This window comes from Coregonus lavaretus, assembly GCF_964263955.1.
Source record: "Coregonus lavaretus genome assembly, chromosome: 3".
Taxonomy (NCBI): Eukaryota; Metazoa; Chordata; class Actinopteri; order Salmoniformes; family Salmonidae; genus Coregonus; species Coregonus lavaretus.
The window spans coordinates 56,724,261-56,740,323 of record NC_139990.1 but is presented as its reverse complement, the minus strand read 5'-3'; the positions used below and the strand labels follow the sequence as shown (position 1 = coordinate 56,740,323).

Here is a 16,063-nt window from a genome sequence, read left to right as displayed (position 1 = left end):
CCCGACCATCCGCTCAATAAAATGTTTTATGATGATCCCTGCTATAGGGGCTGAGTGAGGCGTGCTGTACTGTTGCCTGGTGGGAGGTTGCAGACAGGGTGTGGGAAGGGGGAGGGCTTTGACTGCCAGTAGGAGAGAGGTTAAATCCTGAGTGGTGGGAACAGCTGTCAGTCAACCTGCCCACCGCCTGACTTCTCCATGGCAACATACCGTGGGTGACAGACAGGCCTCAATCTCCCGGCGACCGACGCTGATAAGGAGAGAAATGGCCCTTCTGAACGACAGCAACCGTGACTAGTCGACCGCCCACTACTCAGACACACACACACACACTCAGCCGTCAGAGTGGGCAGTTAACTGCTCTGGCCACTCCTAGAGAGACACAGAACTATAAGCCCTACTTACATTACATACCAATGACAGTAAAACCACTAGTAATTCTACTGAGACATACTGTCACACTGGCAGACAACTCTAAATGGAGCCTTTCGCCTTGCCATAGGTAATGATGACTACAGCGTACACTACAGTTTGCCAGGAGATACAGAATGGTTGAGATGACAGTACAGACTTGTCACTGCAGGTCCAGGTGTGTGCTCTGTCCCTGTCTGTCCATCAATCTCCCTCTCTCACTCACTTCATAGCCCTCTTTTACTTCATGCTCCCTCTATCAACTCTTTCTCTCTCTCTCGCTCTCTCTCTCTCTCGGAGTGGATCGGGATGTCTTGAGCTTAGACAGCAGTATCATTTATTTAAGGATTCATTAAAAATATGTCATCACTCTCCTCTTCCTCCCCGTTTCACTCTGACACTCATAAAAATAAATAATTTGAGTGCTGCGTGTCATCCAGGGACTGGGGCTAAAGAGGAGAGAAGAGGCTGGAGGCAGCCCTGCGGCCATGGCAAACCAACCCAACTCTGATGACGGCAGGAGGAATAGGATCAATTATTAATGCATCAAAGAGCAACTTTATTAGAGTCCACTTAAGCCGGTGGAAGGCTGAAGGACAATTGATTGGTTTCAACATGGCACTGAGCGAAAGAACGAATGGTGGAGTAGCAGGTCCTCTACACTGACTGACAGCTAGTTGGCTAGCGCTGGCAACGGATACTCATGTACCTGTCTCACACCAGAGAGAGGAATATATACAGTGGGGAGAACAACTATTTGATACACTGCCGATTTTGCAGGTTTTCCTACTTACAAAGCATGTAGAGGTCTGTAATTTGTATCATAGGTACACTTCAACTGTGAGAGACGGAATCTAAAACAAAAATCCAGAAAATCACATTGTATGATTTTTAAGTAATTAATTTGCATTTTATTGCATAACATAAGTATTTGATCACCTACCAACCAGTAAGAATTCCGGCTCTCACAGACCTGTTAGTTTTTCTTTAGGAAGCCCTCCTGTTCTCCACTCATTACCTGTATTAACTGCACCTGTTTGAACTCGTTACCTGTATAAAAGACACCTGTCCACACACTCAATCAAACAGACTCCAACCTCTCCACAATGGCCAAGACCAGAGAGCTGTGTAAGAACATCAGGGATAAAATTGTAGACCTGCACAAGGCTGGGATGGGCTACAGGACAATAGGCAAGCAGCTTGGTGAGAAGGCAACAACTGTTGGCGCAATTATTAGAAAATGGAAGAAGTTCAAGATGACGGTCAATCACCCTCGGTCTGGGGCTCCATTCAAGATCTCACCTCGTGGGGCATCAATGATCATGAGGAAGGTGAGGGATCAGCCCAGAACTACACGGCAGGACCTGGTCAATGACCTGAAGAGAGCTGGGACCACAGTCTCAAAGAAAACCATTAGTAACACACTACGCCGTCATGGATTAAAATCCTGCAGCGCACGCAAGGTCCCCCTGCTCAAGCCAGCGCATGTCCAGGCCCGTCTGAAGTTTGCCAATGACCATCTGGATGATCCAGAGGAGGAATGGGAGAAGGTCATGTGGTCTGATGAGACAAAAATATAGCTTTTTGGTCTAAACTCCACTCGCCGTGTTTGGAGGAAGAAGAAGGATGAGTACAACCCCAAGAACACCATCCCAACCGTGAAGAATGGAGGTGGAAACATCATTCTTTGGGGATGCTTTTCTGCAAAGGGGAAAGGACGACTGCACCATATTGAGGGGAGGATGGATGGGGCCATGTATCGCGAGATCTTGGCCAACAACCTCCTTCCCTCAGTAAGAGCATTGAAGATGGGTCGTGGCTGGGTTTACCAGCATGACAACGACCCGAAACACACAGCCAGGGCAACTAAGGAGTGGCTCCGTAAGAAGCATCTCAAGGTCCTGGAGTGGCCTAGCCAGTCTCCAGACCTGAACCCAATAGAAAATCTTTGGAGGGAGCTGAAAGTCCGTATTGCCCAGCGACAGCCCCGAAACCTGAAGGATCTGGAGAAGGTCTGTATGGAGGAGTGGGCCAAAATCCCTGCTGCAGTGTGTGCAAACCTGGTCAAGACCTACAGGAAACGTATGATCTCTGTAATTGCAAACAAAGGTTTCTGTACCAAATATTAAGTTCTGCTTTTCTGATGTATCAAATACTTATGTCATGCAATAAAATGCAAATTAATTACTTAAAAATCATACAATGTGATTTTCTGTATTTTTTTGGGGGATTCCGTCTCTCACATTTGAAGTGTACCTATGATAAAATTACAGACCTCTACATGCTTTGTAAGTAGGAAAATCTGCAAAATCAGCAGTGTATCAAATACTTGTTCTCCCCACTGTGTATATATATATATATATATATATATATATATATATATATATACACACAGTGAGGGGAAAAGTATTTAATCCCCTGCTGATTTTGTATGTTTGCCCACTGACAAAGAAATGATCAGTCTATAATTTTAATGGTAGGTTTATTTGAACAATGAGAGACAAAATAACAACAAAATAAATCCAGAAAAACGCATGTCAAAAATTTTATGAATTCATTTGAATTTTAATGAGGGAAATAAGTATTTGACCCCTCTCAATCAGAAATATTTCTGGCTCCCAGGTGTCTTTTATACAGGTAACGAGCTGAGATTAGGAGCACACTCTTAAAGGGAGTGCTCCTAATCTCAGCTTGTTACCTGTATAAAAAGACACCTGTCCACAGAAGCAATCAATCAATCAGATTACAAACTCTCCACCATTGCCAAGACCAAAGAGCTCTCCAAGGATGTCAGGGACAAGATTGTAGACCTACAAAAGGCTTGAATGGGCTACAAGACCATCGCCAAGCAGCTTGGTGAGAAGGTGACAACAGTTGGTGCGATTATTCGCAAATGGAAGAAACACAAAAGACCTGTCAATCTCCCTCGGCCTGGGGATCCATGCAAGATCTCAACTCGTGGAGGTCCAATGATCATGAGAACGGTGAGGAATCAGCCCAGAACTACACGGGAGGATCTTGTCAATGTTCTCAAGGCAGCTGGGACCAAAGTCACCAAGAAAACAATTGGTAATACACTACGCCGTAAAGGACTGAAATCCTGCAGCGCCCGCAAGGTCCCCCTGCTCAAGAAAGCACATATACAGGGCCGTCTGAAGTTTGCCAATGAACATCTGAATGATTCAGAGGAGAACTGGGTGAAAGTGTTGTGGTCAAATGAGACCAAAATGGAGCTCTTTGGCATCAACTCAACTCGCCGTGTTTGGAGGAGGAGGAATGCTGCCTATGACCCCAAGAACACCATCCCCACCGTCAAACATGGAGGTGGAAACATTATGCTTTGGGGGTGTTTTTCAGCTAAGGGGACAGGACAACTTCACTGCATCAAAGGGACGATGGACGGGGCCATGTACCGTCAAATCTTGGGTGAGAACCTCCTTCCCTCAGCCAGGGCATTGAAAATGGGTAGTGGATGGGTATTCCAGCATGACAATGACCCAAAACTCACGGCCAAGGCAACAAAGGAGTGGCTCAAGAAGTAGCACATTAAGGTCCTGGAGTGGCCTAGCAAGTCTCAAGACCTTAATCCCATAGAAAAGCTGTGGAGGGAGCTGAAGGTTTGAGTTGCCAAACGTCAGCCTCAAAACCTTAATGACTTGGAGAAGATCTGCAAAGAGGAGTGGGACAAAATCCCTCCTGAGATGTGTTTAAACCTGGTGGCCAACTACAAGAAACATCTGACCTCTGTGATTGCCAACAAGGGATTTGCCACCAGTACTAAGTCATGTTATGCAGAGGGTTAAATACTTATTTCCCTCATTAAAATGCAAATCAATTTATAACATTTTTGACATGCGTTTTTCTGGATTTTTTTGTTGTTATTCTGTCTCTCACTGTTCAAATAAACCTACCATTAAAATTCTAGACTGATCATGTCTTTGTCAGTGGGCAAACGTACAAAATCAGCAGGGGATCAAATACTTTTTTCCCTCACTGTATATATATATACAGTGGGGGAAAAAAGTATTTAGTCAGCCACCAATTGTGCAAGTTCTCCCACTTAAAAAGATGAGAGAGGCCTGTAATTTTCATCATAGGTACACGTCAACTATGACAGACAAATTGAGATTTTCTTTTCCATAAAATCACATTGTAGGATTTTTTATGAATTTATTTGCAAATTATGGTGGAAAATAAGTATTTGGTCAATAACAAAAGTTTCTCAATACTTTGTTATATACCCTTTGTTGGCAATGACACAGGTCAAACGTTTTCTGTAAGTCTTCACAAGGTTTTCACACACTGTTGCTGGTATTTTGGCCCATTCCTCCATGCAGATCTCCTCTAGAGCAGTGATGTTTTGGGGCTGTCGCTGGGCAACAGACTTTCAACTCCCTCCAAAGATTTTCTATGGGGTTGAGATCTGGAGACTGGCTAGGCCACTCCAGGACCTTGAAATGCTTCTTACGAAGCCACTCCTTCGTTGCCCGGGCGGTGTGTTTAGGATCATTGTCATGCTGAAAGACCCAGCCTCGTTTCATCTTCAATCCCCTTGCTGATGGAAGGAGGTTTTCACTCAAAATCTCACGATACATGGCCCCATTCATTCTTTCCTTTACACGGATCAGTCGTCCTGGTCCCTTTGCAGAAAAACAGCCCCAAAGCATGATGTTTCCACCCCCATGCTTCACAGTAGGTATGGTGTTCTTTGGATGCAACTCAGCATTATTTGTCCTCCAAACACGACGAGTTGAGTTTTTACCAAAAAGTTCTATTTTGGTTTCATCTGACCATATGACATTCTCCCAATCCTCTTCTGGATCATCCAAATGCACTCTAGCAAACTTCAGATGGGCCTGGACATGTACTGGCTTAAGCAGGGGGACACGTCTGGCACTGCAGGATTTGAGTCCCTGGCGGCGTTGTGTGTTACTGATGGTAGGCTTTGTTACTTTGGTCCCAGCTCTCTGCAGGTCATTCACTAGGTCCCCCCGTGTGGTTCTGGGATTTTTGCTCACCGTTCTTGTGATCATTTTGACCACACGGGGTGAGATCTTGCGTGGAGCCCCAGATCGAGGGAGATTATCAGTGGTCTTGTATGTCTTCTATTTCCTAATAATTGCTCCCACAGATGATTTCTTCAAACCAAGCTGCTTACCTATTGCAGATTCAGTCTTCCCAGCCTGGTGCAGGTCTACAATTTTGTTTCTGGTGTCCTTTGACAGCTCTTTGGTCTTGGCCATAGTGAAGTTTGGAGTGTGACTGTTTGAGGTTGTGGACAGGTGTCTTTTATACTGATAGCAAGTTCAAACATGTGCCATTAATACAGGTAACGAGTGGAGGACAGAGGAGCCTCTTAAAGAAGAAGTTACAGGTCTGTGAGAGCCAGACATCTTGCTTGTTTGTAGGTGACCAAATACATATTTTCCACCATAATTTGCAAATAAATTCATAAAAAATCCTACAATGTGATTTTCTGGAAAAAAAAATCTCTATTTGTCTGTCATAGTTGACGTGTACTTATGATGAAAATTACAGGCCTCTCTCATCTTTTTAAGTGGGAGAACTTGCACAATTGGTGGCTGACTAAATACTTTTTTCCCCCACTGTGTGTGTGTGTAATATATATATATATATATATATATATATATATATATATATATATATATATTACACACACACACACACACACACACACACACACACACACACACACACGTGTATATACATGTACAGCACCAGTCAAAAGTTTGGACACACCTACTCATTCAAGGGTTTCTTGATTTTTACTATTTTCTACATTGTAGAATACTAGTGAAGACATCAAAACTATGCAATAACACATATGGAATCATGTAGTAACCAAAAAAGTGTTAAACAAATCAAAATATATTTTTATTTGTTTAACACTTTTTTGGTTACCACATGAATGAGTAGGTGTGTCCAAACTTTTGACTGGTACTGTATGTATGTAAACTCAGCAAAAAAAGAAACGTCCCTTTTTCAGGACCCTGTCTTTCAAATATAATTAGTGAAAATCCAATTGTAAAGGGTTTAAACACTGTTTCCCATGCTTGTTCAGTTAACCATAAACAATTAATGAACATGCACCTGTGGAACGGTCGTTAAGACATTAACAGCTTACAGATGGTAGGCAATTAAGGTTACAGTTATGAAAACTTAGGACACTGAGGCCTTTCTACTGACTCTGAAAAACACCAAAAGAAAGATGCCCAGTGTCCCTGCTCATCTGTGTGAACGTGCCTTAGGCATGCTGCAAGGAGGCATGAGGACTGCAGATGTGGCCAGGCCATGTCCGTACTGTGAGAAGCCTAAGACAGCGCTACAGGGAGACAGGACAGACAGCTGATCATCCTCGCAGTGGCAGACCAAGTGTAACAACACCTGCACAGGATCGGTACATCCGAACATCACACCTGCGGGACAGGTACAGGATGGCAACAACAACTGCCCGAGTTATACCAGGAACGCACAATCCCTCCATCAGTGCTCAGACTGTCCGCAATAGGCTGAGAGAGGCTGGACTGAGGGCTTATAGGCCTGTTGTAAGGCAGGTCCTCACCAGACATCACCGGCAACAACGTCGCTTATGGGCACAAACCCACCGTCACTGGACCAGACAGGACTGGCACAAAGTGCTCTTCACTGACGAGTCGCGGTTTTGTCTCACCAGGGGTGATGGTCGGATTCGCATTTATCGTCGAAGGAATGAGCGTTATACCGAGGCCTGTACTCTGGAGCGGGATCGATTTGGAGGTGGAGGGTCCGTCATGGTCTGGGGCGGTGTGTCACAGCATCATCGGACTGAGCTTGTTGTCATTGCAGGCAATCTCAACGCTGTGCGTTACAGGGAAGACATCCTCCTCCCTCATGTGGTACCCTTCCTGCAGGCTCATCCTGACATGACCCTCCAGCATGACAATGCCACCAGCCATACTGCTCATTCTGTGTTTTTTTTCCTGCAAGACAGGAATGTCAGTGTTCTGCCATGGCAAGCGAAGAGCCCGGATCTCAATCCCATTGAGCACGTCTGGGAGCTGTTGGATCGGAGGGTGAGGGCTAGGGCCATTCCCTCCAGAAATGTCCGGGAACTTGCAGGTGCCTTGGTGGAAGAGTGGGTAACATCTCACAGCAAGAACTGGCAAATCTGGTGCAGTCCATGAGGAAGAGATGCACTGCAGTACTTAATGCAGCTGGTGGCCACACCAGATACTGACTGTTACTTTTGATTTTGACCCCCCCTTTGTTCAGAGACACATTATTCAATTTCTGTTAGTCACATGTCTGTGTGACTTGTTCAGTTTATGTCTCAGTTGATGAATCTTGTTATGTTCATACAAATATTTACACATGTTAAGTTTGCCGAAAATAAACGCAGTTGACAGTGAGAGGACATTTCATTTTTTGCTGAGTTTTTGTATATACAGTGGGGAGAACAAGTATTTGATACACTGCCGATTTTGCAGGTTTTCCTACTTACAAAGCATTTATCATAGGTACACTTCAACTGTGAGAGACATAATCTAAAACAAAAATCCAGAAAATCACATTGTATGATTTTTAAGTAATTCATTTGCATTTTATTGCATGACAAAAGTATTTGATACATCAGAAAAGCAGAACTTAATATTTGGTACAGAAACCTTTGTTTGCAATTACAGAGATCATACGTTTCCTGTAGGTCTTGACCAGGATTGCACACACTGCAGCAGGGATTTTGGCCCACTCCTCCATACAGACCTTCTCCAGATCCTTCAGGTTTCGGGGCTGTCGCTGGACAATACGGACTTTCAGCTCCCTCCAAAGATGTTCTATTGGGTTCAGGTCTGGAGACTGGCTAGGCCACTCCAGGACCTTGAGATGCTTCTTACGGAGCCACTCCTTAGTTGCCCTGGCTGTGTGTTTCGGGTCATTGTCATGCTGGAAGTCCCAGCCACGACCCATCTTCAATGCTCTTACTGAGGAAAGGAGGTTGTTGGCCAAGATCTCGTGATGCATGGCCCCATTCATCCTCCCCTCAATACGGTGCAGTTGTCCTGTCCCCTTTGCAGAAAAGCATCCCCAAAGAATGATGTTTCCACCTCCATGCTTCAAGGTTGGGATGGTGTTCTTGGGGTTGTACTCATCCTTCTTCTTCCTCCAAACACGGCGAGTGGAGTTTAGACCAAAAAGCTATATTTTTGTCTCATCAGACCACATGACCTTCTCCCATTCCTCCTCTGGATCATCCAGATGGTCATTGGCAAACTTCAGATGGGCCTGGACATGCGCTGGCTTGAGCAGGGGGACCTTGCGTGCGCTGCAGGATTTTAATCCATGACGGCGTAGTGTGTTACTAATGGTTTTCTTTGAGACTGTGGTCCCAGCTCTCTTCAGGTCATTGACCAGGTCCTGCTGTGTAGTTCTGGGCTGATCCCTCACCTTCCTCATGATCATTGATGCCCCACGAGGTGAGATCTTGCATGGAGCCCCAGACCGAGGGTGATTGACCGTCATCTTGAACTTCTTCCATTTTCTAATAATTGCGCCAACAGTTGTTGCCTTCTCACCAAGCTGCTTGCCTATTGTCCTGTAGCCCATCCCAGCCTTGTGCAGGTCTACAATTGTATCCCTGATGTCCTTACACAGCTCTCTGGTCTTGGCCATTGTGGAGAGGTTGGAGTCTGTTTGATTGAGTGTGTGGACAGGTGTCTTTTATACAGGTAACGAGTTCAAACAGGTGCAGTTAATACAGGTAATGAGTGGAGAACAGGAGGGCTTCTTAAAGAAAAACTAACAGGTCTGTGAGAGTCGGAATTCTTACTGGTTGGTAGGTGATCAAATACCTATGTCATGCAATAAAATGCAAATTAATTACTTAAAAATCATACAATGTGATTTTCTGGATTTTTGTTTTAGATTCCGTCTCTCACAGTTGAAGTGTACCTATGATACAAATTACAGACCTCTACATGCTTTGTAAGTAGGAAAACCTGCAAAATCAGCAGTGTATCAAATACTTGTTCTCCCCACTGTGTGTATATATATATATATATATATATATATATATATATATATATATATATATATATATATATATATATATATATATATATATATATATATATATATATATATACACATACAGTGAGGGAAAAAAGTATTTAATCCCCTGCTGATTTTGTATGTTTGCCCACTGACAAAGAAATGATCAGTCTATAATTTTAATGGTAGGTTTATTTGAACAGTGAGAGACAAAATAACAACAAAATAAATCCAGAAAAACGCATGTCAAAATTTTTATAAAGTCATTTGCATTTTAATGAGGGAAATAAGTATTTGACCCCTCTCAATCAGAAAGATTTCTGGCTCCCAGGTGTCTTTTATACAGGTAACGAGCTGAGATTAGGAGCACACTCTTAAAGGGAGTGCTCCTAATCTCAGCTTGTTACCTGTATAAAAAGACACCTGTCCACAGAAGCAATCAATCAATCAGATTACAAACTCTCCACCATTGCCAAGACCAAAGAGCTGTCCAAGGATGTCAGGGACAAGATTGTAGACCTACACAAGGCAGGAATGGGCTACAAGACCATCGCCAGGCAACTTGGTGAGAAGGTGACAACAGTTGGTGCGATTATTCGCAAATGGAAGAAACACAAAAGACCTGTCAATCTCCCTCGGCCTGGGGATCCATGCAAGATCTCAACTTGTGGAGGTCCAATGATCATGAGAACGGTGAGGAATCAGCACAGAACTACACGGGAGGATCTTGTCAATATTCTCAAGGCAGCTGGGACCATAGTCACCAAGAAAACAATTGGTAACACACTACGCCGTAAAGGACTGAAATCCTGCAGCGCCCGCAAGGTCCCCCTGCTCAAGAAAGCACATATACAGGGCCGTCTGAAGTTTGCCAATGAACATCTGAATGATTCAGAGAAGAACTGGGTGAAAGTGTTGTGGTCAGATGAGACCAAAATGGAGCTCTTTGGCATCAACTCAACTCGCCGTGTTTGGAGGAGGAGGAATGCTGCCTATGACCCCAAGAACACCATCCCCACCGTCAAACATGGAGGTGGAAACATTATGTTTTGGGGGTGTTTTTCAGCTAAGGGGACAGGACAACTTCACCGCATCAAAGGGACGATGGACGGGGCCATGTACCGTCAAATCTTGGGTGAGAACCTCCTTCCCTCAGCCAGGGCATTGAAAATGGGTCGTGGATGGGTATTCCAGCATGACAATGACCCAAAACACACGGCCAAGGCAACAAAGGAGTGGCTCAAGAAGTAGCACATTAAAGTCCTGGAGTGGCCTAGCCAGTCTCCAGACCTTAATCCCATAGAAAATCTGTGGAGGGAGCTGAAGGTTTGAGTTGCCAAACGTGAGCCTCAAAACCTTAATGACTTGGAGAAGATCTGCAAAGAGGAGTGGGACAAAATCCCTCCTGAGATGTGTGCAAACCTGGTGGCCAACTACAAGAAACATCTGACCTCTGTCATTGCCAACAAGGGTTTTGCCACCAGTACTAAGTCATGTTTTGCAGAGGGGTTAAATACTTATTTCCCTCATTAAAAAACAAATCAATTTATAACATTTTTGACATGCGTTTTTCTGGATTTATTTTGTTGTTATTCTGTCTCTGACTGTTCAAATAAACCTACCATTAAAATTCTAGACTGATCATGTCTTTGTCAGTGGGCAAACGTACAAAATCAGCAGGGGATCAAATACTTTTATCCCCTCACTGTATATATATATATACAGTGGGGAATAAAAGTATTTAGTCAGCCACCAATTGTGCAAGTTCTCCCACTTAAAAAGATGAGGCCTGTAATTTTCATCATAGGTACACGTCAACTATGACAGACAAATTGAGAAAATTTATTTGCAAATTATGGTGGAAAATAAGTATTTGGTCAATAACAAAAGTTTCTCAATACTTTGTTATATACCCTTTGTTGGCAATGACACATGTCAAACGTTTTCTGTAAGTCTTCACAAGGTTTTCACACACTGTTGCTGGTATTTTGGCCCATTCCTCCATGCAGATCTCCTCTAGAGCAGTGATGTTTTGGGGCTGTCGCTGGGCAACACAGACTTTCAACTCCCTCCAAAGATTTTCTATGGGGTTGAGATCTGGAGACTGGCTAGGCCACTCCAGGACCTTGAAATGCTTCTTAAAAAGCCACTCCTTCGTTGCCCGGGCGGTGTGTTTGGGATCATTATCATGCTGAAAGACCCAGCCACGTTTCATCTTCAATCCCCTTGCTGATGGAAGGAGGTTTTCACTCAAAATCTCACGATACATGGCCCCATTCATTCTTTCCTTTACACGGATCAGTCGTCCTGGTCCCTTTGCAGAAAAACAGCCCCAAAGCATGATGTTTCCACCCCCATGCTTCACAGTAGGTATGGTGTTCTTTGGATGCAACTCAGCATTCTTTGTCCTCCAAACACGACGAGTTGAGTTTTTACCAAAAAGTTCTATTTTGGTTTCATCTGACCATATGACATTCTCCCAATCCTCTTCTGGATCATCCAAATGCACTCTAGCAAACTTCAGACGGGCCTGGACATGTACTGGCTTAAGCAGGGGGACACGTCTGGCACTGCAGGATTTGAGTCCCTGGCGGCGTAGTGTGTTACTGATGGCAGGCTTTGTTACTTTGGTCCCAGCTCTCTGCAGGTCATTGACCAGGTCCTGCCGTGTAGTTCTGGGCTGATCCCTCACCTTCCTCATGATCATTGTTGCCCCACGAGGTGAGATCTTGCATGGAGCCCCAGACCAAGGGTGATTGACCGTCATCTTGAACTTCTTCCATTTTCTAATAATTGCGCCAACAGTTGTTGCCTTCTCACCAAGCTGCTTGCCTATTGTCCTGTAGCCCATCCCAGCCTTGTGCAGGTCTACAATTGTATCCCTGATGTCCTTACACAGCTCTCTGGTCTTGGCCATTGTGGAGAGGTTGGAGTCTGTTTGATTGAGTGTGTGGACAGGTGTCTTTTATACAGGTAACGAGTTCAAACAGGTGCAGTTAATACAGGTAATGAGTGGAGAACAGGAGGGCTTCTTAAAGAAAAACTAACAGGTCTGTGAGAGCCGGAATTCTTACTGGTTGGTAGGTGATCAATTACTTATGTCATGCAATAAAATGCAAATTAATTACTTAAAAATCATACAATGTGATTTTCTGGATTTTTGTTTTAGATTCCGTCTCTCACAGTTGAAGTGTACCTATGATACAAATTACAGACCTCTACATGCTTTGTAAGTAGGAAAACCTGCAAAATCGGCAGTGTATCAAATACTTGTTCTCCCCACTGTATATACATTACCCGTCAAAAGTTTGGACAGACCTACTCATTCAACGGGTTTTCTTTATTTTTACTATATATTTTACATTTGAGATTCTTCAAATAGCCACCCTTTGCCTTGATGACAGCTTTGCACACGCTTGGCATTATCTCAACCAGCTTCATGAGGTAGTCACCTGTAATTTATTTCAATTAACAGGAGTGCCTTCCTAAAAGTACATTTGTGGAATTTCTTTCCTTCTTAATGTGTTTGAGCCAATCAGTTGTGTTGTGACAAGGTAGGGGGGGTATACAGAAGATAGCTCTATTTGGTAAAAGACCAAGTCCATATTATTGCAAGAACTGTTCAAATAAGCAAAGAGAAACGACAGTCCATCATTACTTTAAGACATGAAGGTCAGTCAATACGGAACATTTCAAGAACTTTTAAAGTTTCTTAAAGTACAGTCGCAAAAACCATCAAGCGCTATGATGAACCTGGCTCTCATGAGGACCGCCACAGGAATGGAATACCCAAAGTTACCTCTGCTGCAGAGGATAAGCTCATTAGAGTTACCAGTTCAAGTAACAGACACATCTCAAAATCAACTGTTCAGAGGGGACTGTGTGAATCAGGCCTTCATGGTCGAATTGCTGCAATGAAACCACTACTAAAGGACACCAATAAGAAGAAGGGACCTGCTTGGGCCAAGAAACACGAGTCCAAATGTGAGATTTTTGTGAGACGCGGTGTGGGTGAATGGATGATCTCTGCATGTGTAGTTTCCACCGTAAAGCATGGAGGAGGGGGTGTTATGGTGTGGGGGTGCTTTGCTGGTGACACTGTCTGTGATTTATTTAGAATTCAAGGCACACTTAACCAGCATGTCTACCACAGCATTCTACAGCGATACGCCATCCCATCTGGTTTGGGCTTAGAGGGACTATCATTTGTTTTTCAACAGGACAATGACCCAACACACCTCCAGGCTGTGTAAGGGCCATTTGACCAAGAAGGAGAGTGATGTAGTGCTGCATCAGATGACCTGGCCTCCACAATCCCCCGACCTCAACCCAATTGAGATGGTTTGGGATGAGTCGGACAGCAGAGTGAAGGAAAAGCAGCCAACAAGTGCTCAGCATATGTGGGAACTCCTTCAAGACTGTTGGAAACACATTCTAGGTGAAGCTGGTTGAGAGAATGCCAAGAGTGTGCAAAGCTGTCAAGGCAAAGGGTGGCTATTTGAAGTATCTCAAATATAAAATATATTTTGATTTGTTTAACACTTTTCTGGTTACTACATGATTCCATATGTGTTATTTCATAGTTTTGATGTCTTCACTATTATTCTACAATGTAGAATAGTCAATATAAAGAAAAACCCTGGAATGAGTAGGTGTGTCCAAACTTGACTGGTACTGTATGTGTGTGTACAGTCGTGATCAAAAGTTTTGAGATTGACACAAATATAAATTTTCACATAGTCTGCTGCCTCAGTTTTTATGATGGCAATTTGCATATACTACAGAATGTTATGAAGAGTGATCAGATGAGTTGCAATTAATTGCAAAGTCCCTCTTTGCCTTGAAAATGAACTTAATCTTTTGGAGGATGGCCTGGTGTCAAGAAGGGCAGCGAGGAAGCCACTTCTCTCCAGGAAAAACGTCAGGGACAGACTGATATTCTGCAAAAGGTACAGGAATTGGACTGCTAAGGACTGGGGTAAAGTCATTTTCTCTGATGAATCCCCTTTCCGATTGTTTGGGGCATCCGGAAAATACCTTGTCCGGAGAAGACAAGATGAGCGCTACCATCAGTCCTGTGTCATGCCAACAGTAAAGCATCCAGAGACCATTCATGTGTGGGGTTGCTTCTCAGCCAAGGGAGTGGGCTCACTCACAATTTTGCCTAAGAACACAGCCATGAATAAATAAATGGTACCAACACATCCTCCGAGAGCAACTTCTCCCAACCATCCAAGAACAGTTTGGTGACGAACAATGCCTTTTCCAGCATGATGGAGCACCTTGCCATAAGGCAAAATTGATAACTAAGTGGCTCGGGGAACAAAACATCAACATTTTGGGTAGAGAGAGAAAAAGAAAGAGGGCAAAAGAAAGAGAGAAAGGTGATACTACACACACCATCTTGACTTATCTTTGAATTAAGCGAGTAAAGGAATGGATATTAGTGCAGTGTGATGTTTTGTACCCATCCTTTCTCTCTAGTCTAAATGACTGTAGGGCTGACTTCATCTCATCCTCTCTCTCTAAGCAGGCTGGCGAGTCGAGTGTCCTCCTGTCTAACCAATTATTTCCCCCAAGGCCATGTCCTGAGAGCACCAACCAATTTATAAATATGCATTTCTGAATTAGGAGCGGCACAGTTTCACCCTCTTTCGCACGGCTCCTGCACACAAATACACACACACACACACACACACACACACACACACAATTGCCAGGACTCAAACACACAGTGTGTCGCTTTGACAAACACGCTCACTTTAGGCGGCTAGCCCCCCTTTTGTTTTGATTTATCTACTTTGTCTATAGGTAACGAGGAGCCAGTGTCCCGAACGCCTTAAACATGCTAATTCATGAAAATGTATGCCTGCCCCAATATTCACCTTGAGCTAATGCATACATGTTGTTTATATGAAGTTGCCATCCTTTAATGATCTTTTTGAAAATCTTCAGTGCTTTGTTTATGTTTTTTTATTTTATTCCTTAAAACATCTCTGGTTGGCTTCATTGTTATGCAGATGTATGCACTGTACATCTTCCAATAGGAGATGCAGCTGTCCCTGCCAGGAGTAGTCTCTGGGGTCCAAGCAGCAGTAACTCACTGAAGAGGTAATGTTACTGTAGGCTACTTGAGATACCACCATATGCAGGTGTTAACATAACATTCATTTCATAAAAAATCCCTGTCTCCAAGCCACAAACACCAGCATGGTTATACATCTTCAGCACTAAGTGAAGCACCACAAATATAGCTAACAGTTAACCACATCTAAGAGAAACTACCAACCGTAGACACCACAACTCATGTTTAAGAGAAAAAAATTGGATGAATTCTGTGTTGTGTCATTGGCCAGTGTACATGGTTTTTTAATCAACTGCCCTCAGTTTGTTTGAGTTATTTCCTGTGACTGAGTTTATGAACAGGTCTGCGATCAGTCCATCAGTGTGCACACTGGGATTATCACATGAACTCATAGAAACAAAGGCCAAACTTTGAGCGAGGAAATCAATTTGACATCACCAGGCAAGATTCCAACTCAATTAGAGTCTAAAACACACTTAATCCCCCAGGCATTCAAAAAGAGAACATACCTCAAGAACCAAT

The 16,063-nt window shown here is 43.7% G+C and overlaps 1 protein-coding gene across 1 annotated transcript in view; it reads right to left on the bottom strand.

The window, feature by feature from the left end:
* Nucleotides 1-16,063, bottom strand: part of LOC311108145 (activating signal cointegrator 1 complex subunit 3-like) — a 139,297-nt gene that overhangs the window by 65,706 nt on the left and 57,528 nt on the right. The window lies entirely within an intron of this gene.